Source organism: Notamacropus eugenii, chromosome 3 (genome assembly GCF_028372415.1).
Source record: "Notamacropus eugenii isolate mMacEug1 chromosome 3, mMacEug1.pri_v2, whole genome shotgun sequence".
Lineage (NCBI taxonomy): Eukaryota > Metazoa > Chordata > Mammalia > Diprotodontia > Macropodidae > Notamacropus > Notamacropus eugenii.
Window position 1 is genome coordinate 145,237,282 of NC_092874.1, and position 21,356 is coordinate 145,258,637.

The window sequence follows — 21,356 nt, forward strand, 5'->3', positions numbered from 1 at the left end:
AATAGGGAAGCTGGGATCACCATTCCCCTGGACCTTGCCTTTGCCTCAGGCCAGCTGAGGAGATATCCTGAGAACAGACCACACCTCCCACACACCTATCAAGCTAAACCCAGGGTTGATCTGGGAAACAACAACAACAACAAAAAAAAAAAAGCCTGCTTTTAGCCTAGACAAACATCAACTCAACTTAAAAGATCTGTATCTTCTGACTGAAAGAACCAAAAGCTACAACACTCAGCCAACATCATGAATCGGAAAAAGCAGACGAAAAGTGAAAAAACCATAGAATCTTTCTATGGGGATAAGGACCAAAACACAAACACCAAAGAGGTCAGAGCTGAGACTGTACTTCCATCTGAAACCTCAGATGGGAATATGAATTTCTCGCAAGCACAACTAGATTACCTGGAACGTCTGAAGAAGGATATAAAAGAAAAACTGGCCAATGATTTTAAAACCATAAAAAAAGAATTCACTGATGAGAACATCAATCTGAAAAAGAAAATTGAAGAAATGGAAAAGGAAGTTCAAAAATTAACTGGAGAGAATAATTCCCTAAAAGGAAGAGTTAATCAAACGGAAAAGGAAACTCAAAACCTAATAGGGAAAATTGATCAGATGGAAAAGGAAACCCAAAACCTAACTGGGAAAATTGGTCGAATGGAAAAAGAAGTACAAAAATTAAATGGAGAAAATAGCTCCTTAAAGGGAAAAATTGGCCAGATGGAAAAGGAGATGCGAAAGCTAACTGAAGAAAACAATACGATCAAGATTAGAATTGGGCAAGTAGAAACTAATGACTCAATGAGGCAACAAGAGTCAGTCAAACAAAATCTAAAGAATGAAAAGATGGAAGAAAATCTAAAATATTTAATTGGAAAAACAACTGACCTGGAAAATAGATCCAGGAGAGAAAATCTAAGAATTATTGGCCTGCCAGAAACCCATGATGAAGAAAAGAGTCTGGACAATATCTTCCAGGAAATCATCAAGGAAAACTGCCCAGAAGTACTAGACTCAGAGGGCAAAATAGTCATCGAAAGAATCCACCGTTCCCCACCGGAAAGGGATCCCAAACTCAAAACCCCAAGAAATATAGTTGCCAAATTCCAGAGCTATCAAGTGAAGGAGAAAATACTACAAGCAGCCAGAAAGAAACAATTTAAATATCAAGGTCACACAGTCAGGATCACACAGGACCTTGCAGCTTCTACATTAAAAGATCGAAAGAATTGGAACCCAATATTCCGTAAGGCAAAGGAGTTGGGACTCCAACCGAGGATCAACTACCCAGCAAAGTTCAGCATAACATTTCAGGCAAGGAGAAAGTCATTCAACGAAATAAGGGATTTCCAGAGCTTCCTGACCAAAACACCAGAACTCAATAGACAATTTGATCTTCAAATGCAGGTCTCCAGAGAATCATAAAAAGGTAAACAGAGGGGAAAAAACAAAAACAAAAACTTGCAACTCAATTAGGGCAATCTGTTTACCTCCCTGTAAGGGAAGATGCTACCTGTTAATCTGGAGAACTGTGCAGCTATTATGATAAAAGGGATATATGTAGAGGGAACGGGCATAAAGTAAATGATGTCATGGCAAAAATATGATTTAAGTATGAGAAGGGAATGTAATAGGAGGTGTGGAAAGGGGGAAGCAGAAAATGGCAAATTATATCACAGGAAGAAGTACAAAACCATAGTAGAGGGAAGGAGGGGAGGGAGATGAGCATTGTTTGAGAGGTACTCTCATCTGATTTGTTCAAAGGAGGGAACAATAACCTTAAGCAGATAATCCTAACTAGCTCTATAGGTAGTAGGAGGGGAAGGGGGAAGAAAGGGGAGGGTGGCTAAAAGGGAGGAAAGAAGCAATAAGAGTAAAGGGGAGTAAAAGGGAGGGGGGCTAAAAGAAGGAGGGGAAGGCTGCAGGAGGAGGGGGAGAAAAGTGAATACTATTGAGGAGGGGAAGGGAGACGGGAGAGTTAAAAGCACAAATGGTGGGAAAGAGGGTGGAGGGAAATACACAGATTGTAATCATAACTGTGAATGTGAATGGGATGAACTCTCCCATAAAACGGAGACGGATAGCAGAATGGATTAAAAGCCATAATCCAACAATATGCTGCTTACAAGAAACACATTTGAAACGGGGGGATACACATAGGATAAAGGTCAAAGGATGGAGCAGAATATATTGTGCTTCAGCTCATGTAAGAAAGGCAGGAGTAGCAATCCTAATCTCAGACAAAGCAAAAGCAGAAATAGATCTAATCAAAAGGGATAAGGATGGAAACTATATCCTACTAAAAGGCACCATAGACAATGAAGCAATATCATTACTAAACATGTATGCTCCAAGTGGTATAGCATCCAGATTCTTAGAGGAGAGGTTGGGGGAGTTGAAGGAAGAAATTGATAGCAAAACTATACTAGTGGGGGACCTCAACCTCCCCCTCTCTGAACTAGATAAATCCAACCTTAAAATAAACAAGAAAGAGGTTAAGGAGGTAAATAAAACTCTGGATAAGGTAGATATGATAGATCTTTGGAGAAAATTAAATGGGAATAGAAAGGAATATACCTTTTTCTCAGCGGTACATGGAACATTTACAAAAATTGACCATGTACTAGGACATAAAAATCTCACAATCCAGTGCAGAAAGGTAGAGATAATCAATGCATCCTTTTCAGATCATAATGCATTAAAAATTACATGTAATAAAAGGCCATGGAAAGAGAAACCAAAAATCAATTGGAAACTAAATAATCTAATTCTAAAGAAGGATTGGGTTAAAGAAGAAATCATAGAAACAATCAACAACTTCATTCAAGAGAATGACAATAGTGAGACAACGTACCAAAACTTATGGGATACTGCAAAAGCAGTTATTAGGGGAAGTTTTATATCTCTGAATGCTTACATAAATAAAATAGAGAAAGAGGAGATCAATGACTTAGGCTTGCAGTTGAAAAAGCTAGAAAAAGAACAAATTGAAAATCCCCAAGTAAATACCAAATTAGAAATACTGAAAACCAAAGGAGAGATTAATAAAATTGAAATAAAGAAAACTATTGAATTAATAAATAAAACCAATAGTTGGTTTTATGAAAAAACTAATAAAATTGATAAACCTTTGGTTAATCTGATCAAAAAAAAGAAAGAAGAAAACCAAATTACTAACATTAAAAATGAAAGGGGTGAACTCACCTCCAATGAGGAGGAAATTAAAACAATAATTAGAAACTACTTTGCCCAACTTTATGCCCACAAATTCGATAATCTAAACGAGATGGATGAATATTTTAAAAAATACAAATTGCCCAGATTAACAGAAGAGGAAGTTGAATACTTAAACAACCCCATCTCAGAAAAAGAAATTGAACAAGCCATCAATGAACTCCCTAGGAAAAAATCTCCAGGGCCAGATGGATTCACAAGTGAATTCTATCAAACATTTAAAGAACAGTTAATTCCAATACTACATACACTATTCTTGAAAATTGGGGAAGAAGGAGTCCTTCCAAATTCTTTCTATGATACAAATATGGTTTTGATACCCAAACCAGGAAGAGACAAAACAGAGAAAGAAAATTATAGACCAATTTCCCTAATGAATATAGATGCAAAAATTTTAAATAAGATTTTAGCAAAACGAATACAGCATCTTATCATGAGATTAATACATTATGATCAGGTAGGATTCATACCAGGACTACAGGGCTGGTTCAATATTAGGAAAACTATTAGCATTATCGACCACATCAACAACAAAGCTAACAAAAACCACATGATTATCTCAATAGATGCAGAAAAAGCTTTTGACAAAATACAACATCCATTCCTACTAAAAACATTGGAGAACGTAGGAATAAAGGGAACTTTCCATAAAATAATAAGCAGTATCTATCTAAAACCTTCAGCAAGCATTATATGCAATGGGGATAAGCTAGATGCATTCCCAATAAGATCAGGGGTGAAACAAGGTTGTCCATTATCACCACTATTATTCAATATGGTACTAGAAATGTTAGCTGTAGCAATTAGACAAGATAAAGATATTCAAGGAATTAGAATAGCCAAAGAAGAAACTAAGTTATCACTCTTTGCAGATGATATGATGATTTACCTAGAGAATCCCAGAGGTTCAAGTAAAAAATTACTTGAATTAATAAACAACTTTGGCAAAGTTGCAGGGTACAAAATAAACCCACACAAATCCTCTGCATTCCTATATATTAGCAACAAAGTTCAACAGCAAGAGATAGAAAGAGAAATCCCATTTAAAGTTAGGGTAGACAGTATAAAATACTTAGGAGTCTACCTGCCAAAACAAACCCAGGGACTATATGAACACAATTACAAGACACTTTTTGCACAAATAAAGTCAGATTTAAGTAAGTGGAAAAACATTAGTTGCTCATGGGTAGGCCGTGCTAATATAATAAAAATGACAATTCTACCCAAATTAATATACTTATTTAGTGCCATACCAATTAAACTATCAGACAATTACTTTCTAGAGCTGGATAAAATAATATCAAAATTCATTTGGAAAAACAAAAGGTCCAGAATATCAAAGGGACTAATGAAAAGAAATGCTTGGGAAGGTGGCCTAGCGCTACCAGACCTTAAACTGTACTATAAAGCAGCAATTATCAAAACCACTTGGTATTGGTTAAGAAACAGAGAGGTAGACAAGTGGAATAGACTTGGCACTCAAGATGCAGTAGGCAAGGAATATAGCAACCTTCTGTTTGATAAACCCAAGGACCCCAGCTTCTGGGATAAGAACTCATTGTTTGACAAAAATTGCTGGGAAAACTGGATAACAGTGTGGCGGAAATTAGGCATAGACCCATACCTGACACCGTACACAAGAATAAAGTCCAAATGGGTACATGATTTAGGTATAAAGACTGATACCATGAATAAACTGGAGAAGCAAGGAATAGTGTATTTATCAGATCTATGGAGAAGGGAAGAATTCTTTACTAAAGAAGAGATAGAATGCATTATGAAATGCAAAATGGATAACTTTGAGTACATTAAACTGAGAAGTTTTTGCACAACCAAACCCAATGCAACCAAAATCCGGAGGGATGTAGTAAATTGGGAAAAAATTTTTACAGCTAAGCTCGGGGATAAAGACCTCATTTCTAGAATATATAGAGAACTGACCCAAATGTATAATCATACAAGTCATTCCCCAATTGATAAATGGTCAAAGGATATGAACAGGCAATTTTCAGAGGAAGAAATTAAAGCTATCTATAATCATATGAAAAAATGCTCTAAATCACTATTGGTTAGAGAGATGCAAATCAAAACAACTCTGAGGTACCACATCACACCTATAAGATTGGCAAACATGACAGAACAAGAAAATGATAAATGCTGGAGAGGATGTGGGAGAGTTGGAACACTAATTCATTGTTGGTGGAGCTGTGAGCGCATCCAACCATTCTGGAGAGCAATTTGGAACTATGCCCAAAGGGCTACAAAAATGTGCATACCCTTTGACCCAGCAATATCGCTACTAGGACTATATCCCCAAGAGATCATAAAAATGGGAAAGGGTCCCACATGTACAAAAATATTTATAGCAGCACTCTATGTAGTTGCCAAAAACTGGAAGTCAAGGGGATGTCCATCAATTGGGGAATGGCTGAATAAATTATGGTATATGAATGTAATGGAGTACTATTGTGCCATAAGAAATGATGAACAAGAAGACTTCAGAGAGGCCTGGAAGGACTTATATGACCTGATGCTGAGTGAAAGGAGCAGAACCAGGAGAACTTTATGCACAGCAACAACCACAGTGTGTGAGAGTTTTTTCTGGTAGACTTAGATTTTTGTAATAACACAAGAACTTCTGAAAAAAAAAAAAAATCCCAATGGTGGACCTCAAGGCAAAAAGCCTTCCACACTCAGAGAGAGAAATATGGAAGTCACTCACATAATGTAGCAGATCATGTTTGTGTATGTGTATCTGTTTGTGTATCATGTTCTGATTTGTTATACGGATTCTTTCATTTATCCTAGTCTGACTACATAGCATGACGATAGTGAAAATATACTCAATAGGAAAGTATATGTAGAATCTATACAGAATTGTATGCAGTCGTGGGGAGGGAGGGAGGTAGTGGGGGGTGGGTGGGGAGGGATAAAATAGCAATTGTATGGCAGTGATTGTTAAACATTAAAAAAAATAAAAAAATTAATAAAAAAAAGAAGTTGGACATTCAATGAAATAAGGGATTTCCAGACCTTTCTGATAAAAAGGCCAGAACTCAATAGAAAATTTGATCGTCAAATTCAGGTCTTAAGAGAGGAATAAAAAGATGAACAAGGGGAAAGAAAACAAACAAAAAAACAATATATAACTCAATATGGGCAAACTGTTTTCATCCCTATAAGGGAAGATGATACTTGGTGATCTTGAGAATTGTATATTTATTATGAAATATAAAAGGTATATACACAGATAGAGGGAGAAGGTATAAAGTAAATGATGTGATGAAAAAAGGTGATTTAAGGGTGTGAAAGAATTGCAACAGGAGATGTGAAAGGAGGAGGCAGAAAATGATAAATCACATCATAGGAAGAGGCACAAAATTATATTACAGCAGAGGGAAAGAGGGGAGGGAGATGAGCATTGTTTGAGAGGTATTTTCATCTGACTTCGTCCAAGGAGGGAATAACAAAGTTAATTATGTATATAAATCTAACTAACTCTATAGGCAATAAGAGGGGAAGGGGATAAGAAAGGGAAAGGGAGGCTTAAAGGGAGGAAAGAAGCAGTAAGGGTAAAGCAGAGCAAAATGGAGTGGGGCTGAAAGAAGGAAAGAAAGACTGCGAGAAGTGCTGGTCAAAAAATGAAAACTTTATTGTGGAGGGGAAGGGAGAAGGGAGAACTAAAAGAACAAATAGTGGCAAAAAAGGACAGAGGGAAAGATACAGATCATAATCATAAGTGTAAATATGAATAGGATAAACTCTCCTATAAAATGGAGATGGATATCAGAATGGATTAAAAAACATAATCCAACAATATGTTCTTTACAAGAAACACATTTGAAATGGGGAGATACAAACAGGGTAAAGGTAAAAGGTTGGAGCAGAATATATTGTGCTTCATCTGATGCAGAAAAGTAGGGGTAACAATCCTAATCTCAGACAAAGCAAAAGCAGAAATAGATCTAATCAAAAGAGATAAGGAAGGAAACTATATCATGAGAAAAGACACCATAGATGATGAAGCAATATCATTACTAAACATATATGCCTCGAGTAGTATAGTATTTAGATTCTTAGAGGAGAAGTTAAGCTGGTTACAGGAATAAATAGACAGCAAAACTATACTAGTGGGGGACCTCAACCTTCTCCCTCTCTGAACATGATAAATCTAACTTCAAAAAAAACAAGAAAGAAGTTAAGAAGGTGAATAAAACTGTGGATAAGATAGATATCATAGATCTCTGGAGAAAATTGAATGGGGATAGAAAGGAATATACATTTTTCTCAGCAGTTTATGGCACATATACAAAAATTGACAATGCACTAGGGCATAAAAACCTCACAATTCAGTGCAGAATGGCAGAGGTAGTCAATAAATCATTCTCAGATCATAATGCAATAAAAATTATATGTAATATAAGACCATGGAAAGATAGACCAAAATTAATTGGAAACTAAGGAATCTAATCATAAAGAATATGTGGGATAAACAACACATCATAGAAACAATCAACAACTTCACTCAAGAGAATGACAATAATGAGACAACCTTCCAAATCTTATGGGACATGCAAAAGCAGTTCTTGGAGGAAGCTTTATATCTTTGAATGTCTACATGAACAAAATAGAGAAAGAGGAGAACAATGACTTCACCATGCATCTGTAAAAGCTAGAAGAAGAACAAATTGAAAATCCTTAAGTAAATAACAAATTAGAAATACTGAAAACCAATGGAGAGATTAATAAAATTGAAATTAAGAAACATCTTGAACTACTAAACAAAACTAAGAGTTGGTTTTATGAAAAAAGCAATAAAATTGATAAACCTTTGGTCAATTTCATTTGAAAAAAGAAAGAAGAAAACAAAATTACCCATATCAAAAATGAAAGGGGTGAACTCACCACTGATTAGGAGGAAATTAAAGGAGTATTTGGAAATTACTTTGCCCAACTTTATGCCCATAAATTAAATAATCTAAATTACATGGATTATTAGCTTTAAAAATATATAAATTGCCCAAACTAACAGAAAAGGACATTGAACACTTAAATAACCCCATCTCAGAAAAATAAATTGAAGAAGCCATCAGTGAATTCCCTAGGAAAAGATCTCCAGCTCCAGATGGATTTACAAGTGAATTCTATCAAACATTTAAAGAACAGTTAATTCCAAAAATATATAGACTATTTGGGAAAATTGGAGAAGAAGGAATCCTCCCAATTTCTTTTTATGATACAAATATGTTTTGCTACCTAAACCAGGCAGAGTCAATACATAGAAAGAAAATTACAGACCAATTTCTCTAATGAATATAGATGCAAGAATTTTAAATAAGATTTTAGCAAAATGAATACAGCAGCTTATAGTAAGAATAATGCATTATTATCAGATGAAATTCATACCAGGAATGCAGGGCTAGTTCAATATTAGGAAAACTATTAGCATTATTGAGCATATCAACAGCAAGACTAACAGAAACCACATGATTATCTAAATAGCTGCAGAAAAAGCTTTTTACAAAATACAACACCCATTCCTATTGAAAACACTGGAGAACATAAGAATAAATGGAACTTTCCATAAAGTAATAAGTAGTATCTACCTAAAACCTTTGGCAAGCTTCCAATAAAAGGAGGGATGAAGCAGAGATTTCCATTATCATCACTATTATTTAATATGGTACTACAAATGTTAGCTGTAGCAATAAGAAAAGAAAAAGAAATTGAAGGAATTAGAATAGGCAAAGAAGAAATTAAGTTATAACTCTTTGCAGACGATATGATGATATACTTAGAGAATCCCTAGTAATCAACTATGGCAAGTTTGCAGGTTACAAAATAACCCACATGAATCTTCTACTTTTCCATGTATTACTAACAGAGTCCAACAGCAAGAGATAGAAAGAGAAATTCCATTTAAAGCTAGGGTAATAAAAATATTTGGGGGTTCTACCTGCCAAAACAAATCCAGGGACTATATGAACACAATTACAAAACACTTTTTACACAAATAAAGTAAGATTGAAAAACTGTTGCTCATGGGTGGGCCAAGCCAAAATAATAAAAATGACAATGCTTCCTGAATTAATTTGCTTATTCAGTGCCATACCAATCAAACTATCAGATGATTATTTTTTAGAGCTAGAAAAAATAATATCAAGTTTCATCTGGAAGAACAAAACGTCCGGAATATCAAGGGAACTAACGAAAAGAAATGCTAGGGAAGGTGGCCTAATTCCACCAGGTCACAAATTGTATTACAAAGGAGCAATTATCAAAACCACTTGATACCTAAACAGATGGTAGGCCATTGAAATAGGTTAGGTACTCAAGACACAGTAGTCCATGAACATAACAATCTACTGTTTGATAAACCCAAGGACCCCAGCTTCCAGGATAACAAGTCACTATTCCAAAAAAATAGCTAGAAAAACTGGATAATAGTGTGCCAGAAAGTAGGCATAGATCAATGCCTGACACTGTACACAAGAATAAAGTCCAAATGGGCACGTGATCTAGGTATAAAGATTGATACTATAAACAAATTAGTGGAGCAAGGAATAGTTTATTTATCAGATTTATGGAGAAGCAAAGAATTTTTAACTAAACAAGAAATAGAAAGCATTATGAAGTGCAAAATGGATAATTTTGGTTACATTAAATTGAAAAGTTTTTTCACAATCAAACTCAAAGCAACCAAGATTAGGAGGGAAGCAGAAAACTGGGAAAGAATATTTGCAAATGGTGTCTGTGATAAATGTCTCATTTCTAAAACATATAGTGAACTCAGTCAAATGTACAAGAATACAAGTCATTCCCCAATTGATACATGGTCAAAGGATATGAACAAGCAGTTCTCAGAGGAAGAAATTAAAGCTATCTATAGTCACATGAAAAAATGCTCTAAATCACTATTGATTAGAGAGATGCAAATCAAAACAAATTTGAGATACCACATCACATCTATCAGATTGGCTATCATGACAAAACAGGAAGTTGATAAATGTTAGAGAAGATATGGGAGAGTTGGAACACATTCTTTGTTGGTGGAGCTGAGAGTTGATCCAACCATTCTGGAGAATAATTTGAATTTAGGCCCAAAGGGCTACAAAAATGTGTATACCCTTGACCCTGCAAAAGCCCTTCTTGGATCGTATCCCTAAGAGATCATAAAAATGAGAAAGGGCCCCACTTGTACAAAAATATTTATAGCAGGTCTCTTTGTTGTGGCCAAAAACTGGAAATCAAGGGGATGCCCATCAATTGGGGAATGGCTAAATAAATTGTAGTATATTAATGCAATGGAATACTATTTTGGTATAAGTGATGAACAGGAAGACTTCAGAGAGACGTGGAAAGATTTATATACACTGATTCTGGGTGAAAGGAGAAGAACCAGGGGAACTTTGTACACAGCAACAACCAGAGCATGTGAGGAATTTTACTGGTAGACTTAGTACTTCATTGCAATGCAAGGGCTTAAATAATTCCCAATGGTCTCTTAAGGCAAAATGCCTTCCACATCCAGGGAAAGAACTATGGAATTTGATCACAGAATGAAGCAGATCATTTTCTTTTGTATTAAGTTTTATTTTGTTTTATGATTTCTCCCATTCTTTTAAATTCTTCTATGCAACATGAGTAAGGTGAAAATGTATTTAATAGGAATATATGTGTATAACCTATATAAAACTGTATGCCATTTCAGGGAGGGAGTGGGGAGGTGGGGGGAAGGAAGCAGAAAAATCTAAAGTACATGGACATCATTGTAGAACACTGCAAACAAATAAAATAAAAATAAAAAAGAAACAGTATGATAAAAATTATATATATTTTCTTTTATTTACCCCTTCCCAATAAAATTTTGTTTATTTCAATGTCCTTTAATGGAGAAGTCTTTTATACAAAGATTGTGTCTCTGTGAAACCATGAGGGAAAATTGTCAAATATTTCCTTTTCTTAATTTTGGATGAGCAATATCCTTCAGTGAACAATCATAAAGATATAAGTAGAGAAAGGACATTGAGTTCAGCACTCTGCCTTCAGGCTGTTCCATAGAAAACTCATCTACAGGTAGACAGGTAGAACTTTAACTTATCTTGTCATTCTTTGTTACGTTTGCTTTCAATAATTCATTTTATACTTAAAATTCATTTTTTATTCTTTTCTCATTCAATATTCATTGCCTTTTAAAAATAATATCTCAAGTCTGGAAAATGGATATGTGTCTAAAGAATTAGCATAACTTTGAAATTACATGTTATTTTATGCTATTAGAAAATGTATTAGTACTGGATAAAGAGACAAAAATGAGCTCCTTGTAATGAGTGATACTATTTCTGTGCCATATGTCATTTGGTGGTGGCAAAATGTTTGATATATGAGCTAATACGTTCTATTTTACTAAATGTTTAACTAGACCTAATTCTTGAAATTGATGTGTTAGATGAGATCATCAATTATTTTTGGTGTGGAACCTTAACTTAATTAGTGTGGAGAAATCAGAGTATGGATATTTTCTTCGTTAATGCAGATCTAATGGTAGGTAACAGTCTTAAACACTTATCAAGGACCATTGAAGAGTAAAGAAATTGTCCAAAATCAGATGACCAGGACATATCAGAGAAAAGGAACTTGAACACAGTTCTTCTGTACTCTAGGGCACTCTTCCTATTATGATCCAGTGCCTTTCCAATGATTTTAAGTAAATAAATAAACCTCAGGCATTAAGGTTAATCCCTATTTAGACTCTTTTTAAATAAAATTTTATTTTCTGCTTTATCAAGCATAATCTTTTGTCCTTCCTACCACCCCAATCCCCAAACCAGAAAATTTTTAAAAAGAAATAAATAATCCTTGTAAAAATAAACACTGTTAAGCAAAACAAATATCCATAATGGGCACGTGCAAAATGCATGTCTCATTCTATACAGTAGTCCAGCAGCTCTCTGTAAGAAGACATGTAGTGTTCTTCCTCAAGGATCTACTGAAAACATGACCGATCACCCTGTCAGAGTTTTTATGTATTCCAAAGCTATTCATTTTTTGGGATATTGACACCATATTGTAAATTGCTCTCATGGTTCTTTTCTTTATTTTTTACATCTCTATAGCATTCCCTCTTGTTCATATACCATAATTTATTTATCCATTGTTTAACTGGTGGGTAATTTCTTAATTGCTAATTGTTAGGCTCTAAAAAGAATTGATTTAAATATTTTGTTCAAATGGGTCCTATTCCACTTTCTTTGATGTCTTTGCGATATGACTAGTAATGAAATTTCTGGGATAAGGATTATTTCTCAGTTTATTAACTTATAGGGCAGAGTCTCAGATTTTTTTTTTCAAGAACGGCTGGACTACTTCATAACTTCACCAACAATGGATTAATATACTAATTTTTCCAGAGTTCCTTTAACATTTACTATTTTTTTGCTAACTTTGCCCACATGATGGATGTAATGTCAAACCACATAGTTGCTTTAATTGTTTGCACTTTTCTAATTATTAGCAATTTCAAATGACTGTAGATAGCTTGGATTTCTGAAGCTAAGAAATGCATCTTCATATCCTTTGATTTTTTTCTTAATTATTTTTATTTATTTCACTAAATATTTCCAAATCTCATGTAATTTCTTAACAGTCATGCTTTAAACTTTTGGAATCCAAATACTCACCCATCCTCCTGCAACATCCATGTTCTTGAGAAGATAAGAGCTTGATATGGCTTATAGAGGTGAAGCCATGCAAAGCATATTTGCAAATTAGTCATATTGCAAAATAAAACAAAAGCAAAATTTTAAAATTGAATTTAAATATAAAATATTCTCCGATCTGGGTTCAGAAGTCATCAGTTCTCTCTCTGAAGATAGATAATGTTTTTATCAAGGATCCTTTGTAATTGCCTTGTATCACTAGCTGGATCAGAATACCAAAGTGTTTCACAGTTGATCATTCTTATAATATTCACGTTACTGTGTACAATGTTTTCCTGGTTCTCCCTTATTTAACTTTGCATGAGTTCATATAAGTCTTTTAAAACTAACCTGCTTATCTTCTCTTATATTCTAATAGTATTCCATCAAAATTATATACCACAACTTATTCAGTCATTTTTCAATTTGTGGAAATCTCCTCAATTTACAATTCTTTGCCACTATCAAAAGAGCTATTATAAATATTTTGAAACAAATGGATCCTTTTCCTTTTTCTGTGATCCTTTGAGGATATAGACCTAATAGCAATATTGCAGTATCAAAGAGTATGCACAGATTTATAACCCTTTGGATCTCATTTCAAATTGTCCTCCAGAATGATTGGATCAGTTCACTAGCTCATCAGTAGATCATAAGTGCACCTATTTTCTTTCATTTACTGTGTACCTTATTTATAACACTGATTCACCAAATTATTGATGATCACTGTTTTGTAATATGGTTGAAAATCTAGAACTGCTCGCCTGCCTATCTTCACATTTTTTTCATTGATTCCCTTGATATTCTTGAACTTTTGTTCTTCCAGATGAAATTTGTTATTATGTTTAGCTCCATAGAATAATTCTTTGGTAGTTTGATTGGTATGGTACTAAATAAGCCAATTAACTTAGATCAGTTTTACTGGCATACGCTTGGGGAAAATATCTTCTGATAATTGCTTTAACTTTAACTTCATTTGTAGTGCATTCACCCTTTTTATTTTTGATTTGGTTTTGGTTTTCTTTGTAATTTGGTTTTCTTTTTTTTTCAGTAAAATTAACCACTGGTTTATCTATTAAAATCAGCTCTTTATTTTACTGATTCAAAGATATCTTTTTCCTTTTATTTTTCTTAATCATTCCTTTGATTTTTCAAGATTTCTATTTTGGTCTTTAATTTGGGATTTTTAATTTTTCTTTCTTTTCTTAGTTGCATACCCAATTTATTGATCTACTCTTTGTCTCATTGATGTATGAATTTGGAGATATAAATTTCCCCCTAAGTACTGCTTTAACTGCATTCCACACATTTTAAAATGTTTTCTCATTGTTGCCTTTCTTTATAAAAAGAGTTTACATAGAAGGCTTGGTATGAATCAATTATGTTGGAATCATCTCCAAAAAGAAAGAAAGAATGAATGAAAAGGGGGAAGGAGGGTTAGAATTGAGAAAATATTTTTTCACATAAAAGAAGCACATGAGGAGGAATTTTTACAGCGAAGGGGAAAATGTATAGGTAGCAGGCAACACCTGAACTTCCTCTCACCAAAATTGGTTCAAAGAGCAAAGGATATTTATACACTCAGTTGTGTAAGTATATCAATATATAAATAAATTTGTGAATATATATGTATATGCATATATACATATATATGTGTGTATTAGCAATAAAGAAATAGGAGGGGAAGAAGATAAGAAAAAAGGGTAATGTGACTTTTTTTTTAATAAGTCACATAAAGGGAGTCAGTAGTTAGAAACAAAATTGACTTCTGAGGAGGATTTAGGTAGAGAGAGAGAAAGACAGAGGGACAGAGACAGAGAGACAGAGAGAGACAGAGAGAGACAGAAACAGAGAGCGACAAAGAGACAGAGACAGAGAGAGAAGAAACAGAAGAAAACAGTGTAGAGGAAAATTGTTGTCCAATCATTTTAGTCACTTCTAACTCTTTGTGACCCCATTTGAGGCCTTCTTATGAAAGATACTGGACTGATTTGCCACTTTCTTCTCCAGTTCATTTTACAGATAAGAAATCTGAGCAAATAGGGTTAAGTGACTTGCCCAGGGTCACAAAGTGTTGGAAGCCAGATGTGAATTCAGTTCTTCTTAACTCTAGGCCTAGCACTCTATTAAAGTCTAGCAGTTCCTGGAAAGAAATGCAAAGTTAGTAATCATAACTGTGAAGGTGAATGAGATAAACTAACCCATAAAATGGAAATGTATAGCAGAATGTATTAGAAACCAGAATATAACAGTATGTTCTTTATAAGACACAAACAGACAAATACAAATAGATTCATAATAAAGCACTGGAGCAGAATCTAATATCCTTTACCTGAACTAAAAAGACAGGGGTAACACACCTTGTGATATAACGCAAAAGAAAAAGCAAAAATACATTTAATTAAAAGAAGATAATTAGTAAAACTATATTTTGCTGAAAGGCATCATAGACAATGTACTGATATCAGCAAGTGTCTCTGATAAAGAAGTCATTTTAGAAATATATACTGACCATACAACTGAGTCAAATTTAGAAAATTAAGATTCATTCCCAATTGTTAAATAGTCAAAGAACATCAGGAAGTTTAAATATAAAATAAAAATATCTGTTGCCTTATAAATAAATACTTCAGATCATTATTGATTGCAAAAAGGAACATAAAAATAAATCTGAAATAATAACTTGCACTTTAAGAAATGAGAAATGCTGGATGAGGGGAAAATAAGTACACTAATGACCTTTTATGAACTAGTGAACTGGTCCATGTGGCAATAACACTCACTACTAGGTTTGCATCTCAAAAGATCAAAGCAAAAGGAAAAAGAACTCTATATACAAAAATATTTATGCATGTCTTTTTATAGAGGCAAAGTGTTGGAAATTGAGGGGATGTTCATCAAGTGAGAATGTCTGCACAAGTTCTGGCATATGATAGTGACAGAACGCTATTATGTTATAAGAAATAGAAAAGGGTGTAGTTTCAGAAAAACATAGCAAGACTTATATGAATTGATGCAAAATGATTGCCAAAGAACCAAGGGGTCATTGTATATAATAACAGCAATTTTGTAATGATGATAACTGAAAAAGTTGGCTGCTTTGATCAATGCAGTGATCCAAGGCTCAAGAGGGAAAAAACACTATCTACCTGTAGAGACAGAACTGATTAACTCTGAGTGAAAATTGAATAATTTTTTTTACTCTATTTTTCTTGCCATTTTTGAAATATGACTAATAGGGAAATATGTTTTACATGACTTCACATGTATAATTGATACCATATTGTTTACCTTCTCTGTGGGTGGGAAAGGGTTTGGAAAGCATGGAAGGAATTTTGAAACAAAATTTAAGAAGAAAATATATTAAAAATAAATAATGCATTTTTTAAAAGAAGCCAAGGATATTCTCAACTGTTATCAGAAAAAAAAAATATTCAAAATCACCAACAATCAGGAGCATGATTTTTAAACAAAGAGCTATTGCATCATACATATCCGATTAGCACATTTGGGAACATCTCATTTACTAAGGGCTGTAGATCCCCAGGTATGCTATGCTGATTGAGCTGGTTATTCACCTTACCATTCTAGAATATCATTTATAACTATGTGTGAGGACTTCCTAATTGTTCATAACACTTCAGCCCAGAAATTTCACTGGTGAGTTTTTATATCAATAAGATTAGTTATAAAATAGTCAGATGTATAACAATATCTATGAGAGCATCATTTGTAATAACAGAAAATGAATATGTCCTATCAGTCAACAAACAAATTTTTGTAGCATCTCCTAAGCAACAAAACCTGTATGAAGTGCTAGTTGTGCAAAGATAATTATTTGGAAACGACTGTAAAAGCTATAATACTGAATATAATACTCAAATATGAAGATTTCAGAGAAACACAGCATGACATATGTGTGGTTTTATGTATATATTCAGCATAAAGAAAAGGCAACAAAAAAAAAACCGCTGTATGATAATAGCAGAAATTTAAATAATGTTAATGCCAAAGGGTAGCAAAACTGAACTCAAAAGGAATAAGCAATATTGATACTGAGCTTAAAATGTAAGCACCCATCCATTCTATTATCAATCAATAGGTTGTAGCAATGGAAAGTAATACTTATTATAAGTGGCAATCATTGTTTTAGGTTCTTCTGTTAAAAGGTTTTAAGTGAATGATATATGTGTAAGTGTGTGTGTGTGTGTGTGTATGTATCTGAGAGGTAGTGTTATTTGAGTGCTCAATGTGATAATATCTATTTTCCCAAAACAAAATTTAACAAAAATTTTATGAAAAAGCAAAACAAAGATTTTTTTTAAATATTCAGACTGACCAAGCCTAAAAATACAGATGTATTATATACATATGACTTTATAATAGAACTTATTTCACCTTGCTAGGATAGAAGCTAAATAAAAATTTTTGCTATATCTATCTATTAGATAGAAAAAGAGCATCTTTTAGTCATAATGAGAGTTAATTCTAGATCCTTTTTATTTAGAAAAAAATGGAATGATTGGTGTTTTTGTTTATTTGCCAGTGAGACTATTGTGGAGAAGAGCTAGCTGGATCAGTCAGATCAAAAACTATGAATGTCATCATTACATGACTGCTCTCCTCTCAAGCATGTAGAGATAATCTCTTTTATGATATGAAGCAACATAAATTTTTATTTTGTAATATTAGCAGAGAAGATTAATATCCTATATGATACTATGTCTGCATTGTTCCACATCCTGTTATGCTCCCCCAACCATTCATAGCTTAGATAAGCACCATAGGAAATGAAACATCTATTGGAACATTCTCTTTTATTGATCCAGAATTAGAAATTTTTTCCAAGACTCTAAATAATTTTTTTATGAAAAATGACATCACTGATCAGTAAAACTGGTACCAAAATGGTACAAATAATCATTTGTTCCAGGACTACTGACCATCTGTTATATCCTTGTTATGTTAAGATCAATTTGCTGTCAATTGGTTAAGGATATGGTACATTCTATACAAGTCTAAATATTATGAGATGGTACATGTTAGAATTTTAAAGTCTAAGTGGGCCTTGGAAATTACAATGATTTTGTTTGGGTTTTATTTCATGGCATTTTCTAATATGGCTTTATTTGTCTATGGGGCTTAGTCAATTGCTTCAGTCAGGCTCAGCTCATATTCTAGTTCGTGTTCTATTAGTATCTAGTCTTATTGTTTAAATGTTCTGCATCATTTGCTCTAATTGTATTTTACAAATGAAGAAATTTTTAAGTGCTGCTGATTCAGAACATTTAGAATTAAATACAAATTAGTGCCTTTACTGATTATTGGGCAATATTCCAGTTTGCTGTCTTTTCATTAAGCAAACACAAAATCAGAGCAAAAAAAAATATTAATAATTGACCTCTTTCAGGTGGAGGAATCATTTGTTCATTTGCTTTGTCCTAACTATGTCTAATTGTTCTCCTCACTGGAATACTCAACACAGTAGAGAAATGTTTTGATTCAATGAAAAGTTAGGCCTAAATTTTGAAATGGAGAAAACTAAAGAACTCAATATCTCCATTTGATATTTAACCTCTACCATTTTTTTCTTTTAAGAAACCATTTTTTTCAAACAAGTTCTATGATTGGTGCATGAAAAAATGTAACTTTAAAAGAATGTAATCCTTTTTTTTATTTATTATTATTATTATTTCCTTTTCAGCTAGGGCAATGACTATAGACAATGACAAGAGATTAAAAAAAAAACTAACAAACTACTTTAATCTCTTGCATATATTTGATTCCACACTATCTGCTTCCAAATAACCATATGATTTGTATTATAAAAATTGCCTATATTGGCATTGTCAAATGTATATATTTTTTTGCCTAGCAATAAAGAACTCTAGTATCTGTCACCATCTTACTTCTCCAGCTTTACCTCTTATTACTAGCCAATAAAGCATTATACATTTTATGCATTATGCTTTGTTCCTCTCAGCATTCATTTATTCTTACAATTCATATTCCCTGTTTGTGGGGTACTTTTCTGATTCTTCTTGACCTGATGAACCCTGCCTATTTTAAGAGCTAATCATTTTTATTGTCATTTCCAGGATGCCTTTCTTGATTGCCTGTAGACTTAAATTTGTATCTCTTATGTTTTTTTATGTCTGCTTGGTTTTCAGCTGCTGAATTTAGGGATTGTGTGTCTTTTATAAACTTTCAATATCCCCAGAAAGTAGTATGGTGCTTTGTATGTAAGAGATGCCTAATAAAAATCTCTTGTTGTCATACTTTCATCTGAAATGGCCAGTTACTTGAGGATCTCCTTAAAATTTCATATAGCAATTTGTTTTATTCCTTTCTAATGCTCTTGTAAATTATTACCATTATAGTACTGATCTCAACTACCTCAAGACCAAGTCTATGATATTTCACCCTTCTCCCTGTGTTCTCTAGTAGACATAGGGAATTAGTGCTCTGCCATTGGTGTAATTCCCCACTGATTCTGTTCTTCCAATTTTCAGGGTATGAGCTTTCTAATTCCATTTTGCCATTTAACAGTCAGACTATCTTTTACAAAAGGATGTTAATTGCAAAAGTATAGCAAGATCAAATATAAAATAATACCCCCTTGCTTTCTGTGGAAGTGGAGCAGATTAGGTTTCTATTTTAGCTCGGATCCTAAAGAGCATTAGTCCCATCAAGTTCAAAGTCCAAAACACTCCCTTGGTAATTGGTCCTGGCATCTAGTTTTTTGTGGTTCTCTGCCAGGCTACTACAACATCTGACACAATATCTTGTTCTCCAAAGTGTTCATAGTTCAGCCTCTCAAATTTAGTATTTCCCTCCCTGAATATAAAACTAAAAGTAACAAACAAAACAGAGAGAATATATTTTTGGGTTCATGTGCTATTTCTTTTTTAAAATTATTAATTAATTAATTTTTGGTTTTCAACATTAACTTTCACAAGATTTTGAGCTCCAAATTTTCTCCCCAACTCTCCCTTCTCCCCACCCCAAGATGCCATGCATTCTAATTACCATGTCCCCCAATCTGCCTTCCCTTCTATCACACCATCCCTCTCTTCTCCCCTGCCTTTGTATTTCCCTATCGGGCAAGATACATTTCTATACCCCATTGCCTGTATTTCTTATTTCCCACTTGCATGTAAAAATGATTTTTAATATTTATTTTTAAAACTTTGTGTTCCAAATTCTTCCCCTTCCTCCCTATCCCCCCTCATTGAGAAGGCAAACACTTTGATATAGGTTATGCATGTATTGTCATGCAAAACACTTGCATAATACCCATGTTGTCAAAAACTAACTATATTTCTCTCCATCATATTCTGCCCCCTGTTTACTCTATTCTCTTCTTTGACCCTGTCCTTCCGCAAAAGTGGTTGCTTCTGATTGCTCCCTCTCTCAATCTGCCAGCCCTTCCATCACCCTCCTCTCATCCCCTTACCCCCTACTTTCCTGGAGGGTATGATAGATTTCTATACACAATTGAGTGAGTATGTTATTCCCTCTTTCAGCCAAATCCAATCAGAGTAAGGTTCACTAATTCCCTCTCACTATTCCCTCTATCCCTCCACTGTAAAAGCTTTTTCTTGCCTCTTTTATGTGAGATAATTTACCTCACTCTACCTCTCCCTTTCTCCTTCTCCCACTATATTTCTTTCTCTCCTCTTAATTTACTTTTTAGATAATATCCCTTCATATTCAACTCACCCTGTGCCCTCTGTCCATAGAAACAAAGGTATCATGAATTAAAAATATCATTTTTCCATGTAGGAATTTAAATAGTTTAACTTTAGTCAGTCCCTTACGATTTCTCTTTCCTATTTACCCTTTCAGGCTTCTTTTAACCCATGTATTTGAAAGGCAAATTTTCTATTCAGTTCTGGTCTTTTCATCAAAAATGCTTGAAAGTCCCCTATTTCATTGAATGCCAATTTTTTTGCCTGGAAGGATTATACTCAGTTTTACTGGATAATTGATTCTTGCTTGTAATTCTAACTCCTTTGCCTTCTGAAATGTCATATTCTAAGCTCTTCAACCCTTTAATGTAAAAACTGCTAATACTTGTGTTACCCTGACTGTGATTTCAAGACATTTTAATTGTTTCTTTCTGAGGACTTATAATATTTTTTTCTCCTTGGTCTTGGAACTCTGGAATTTGGTTATAATATTCCTAAGAATTTTCCTTTTGAGATCTTTTTCAGGAGGTGATTGGTGAATTAGTTCCATTTCTATTTTACCCTCTGGTTCTAGAATATCAGGGCAGTTTTCCTTAATAATTTCTTGAAAGATGATGTCTAGGCTCTTTTCTTGATTATGGCTTTCAGGGAGTCCAGGAATTTTTAAATTATCTCTCCTGAATCTATTTTGCAATGATATATTTCACATTTTCTGTTTTTTTATTCTTTT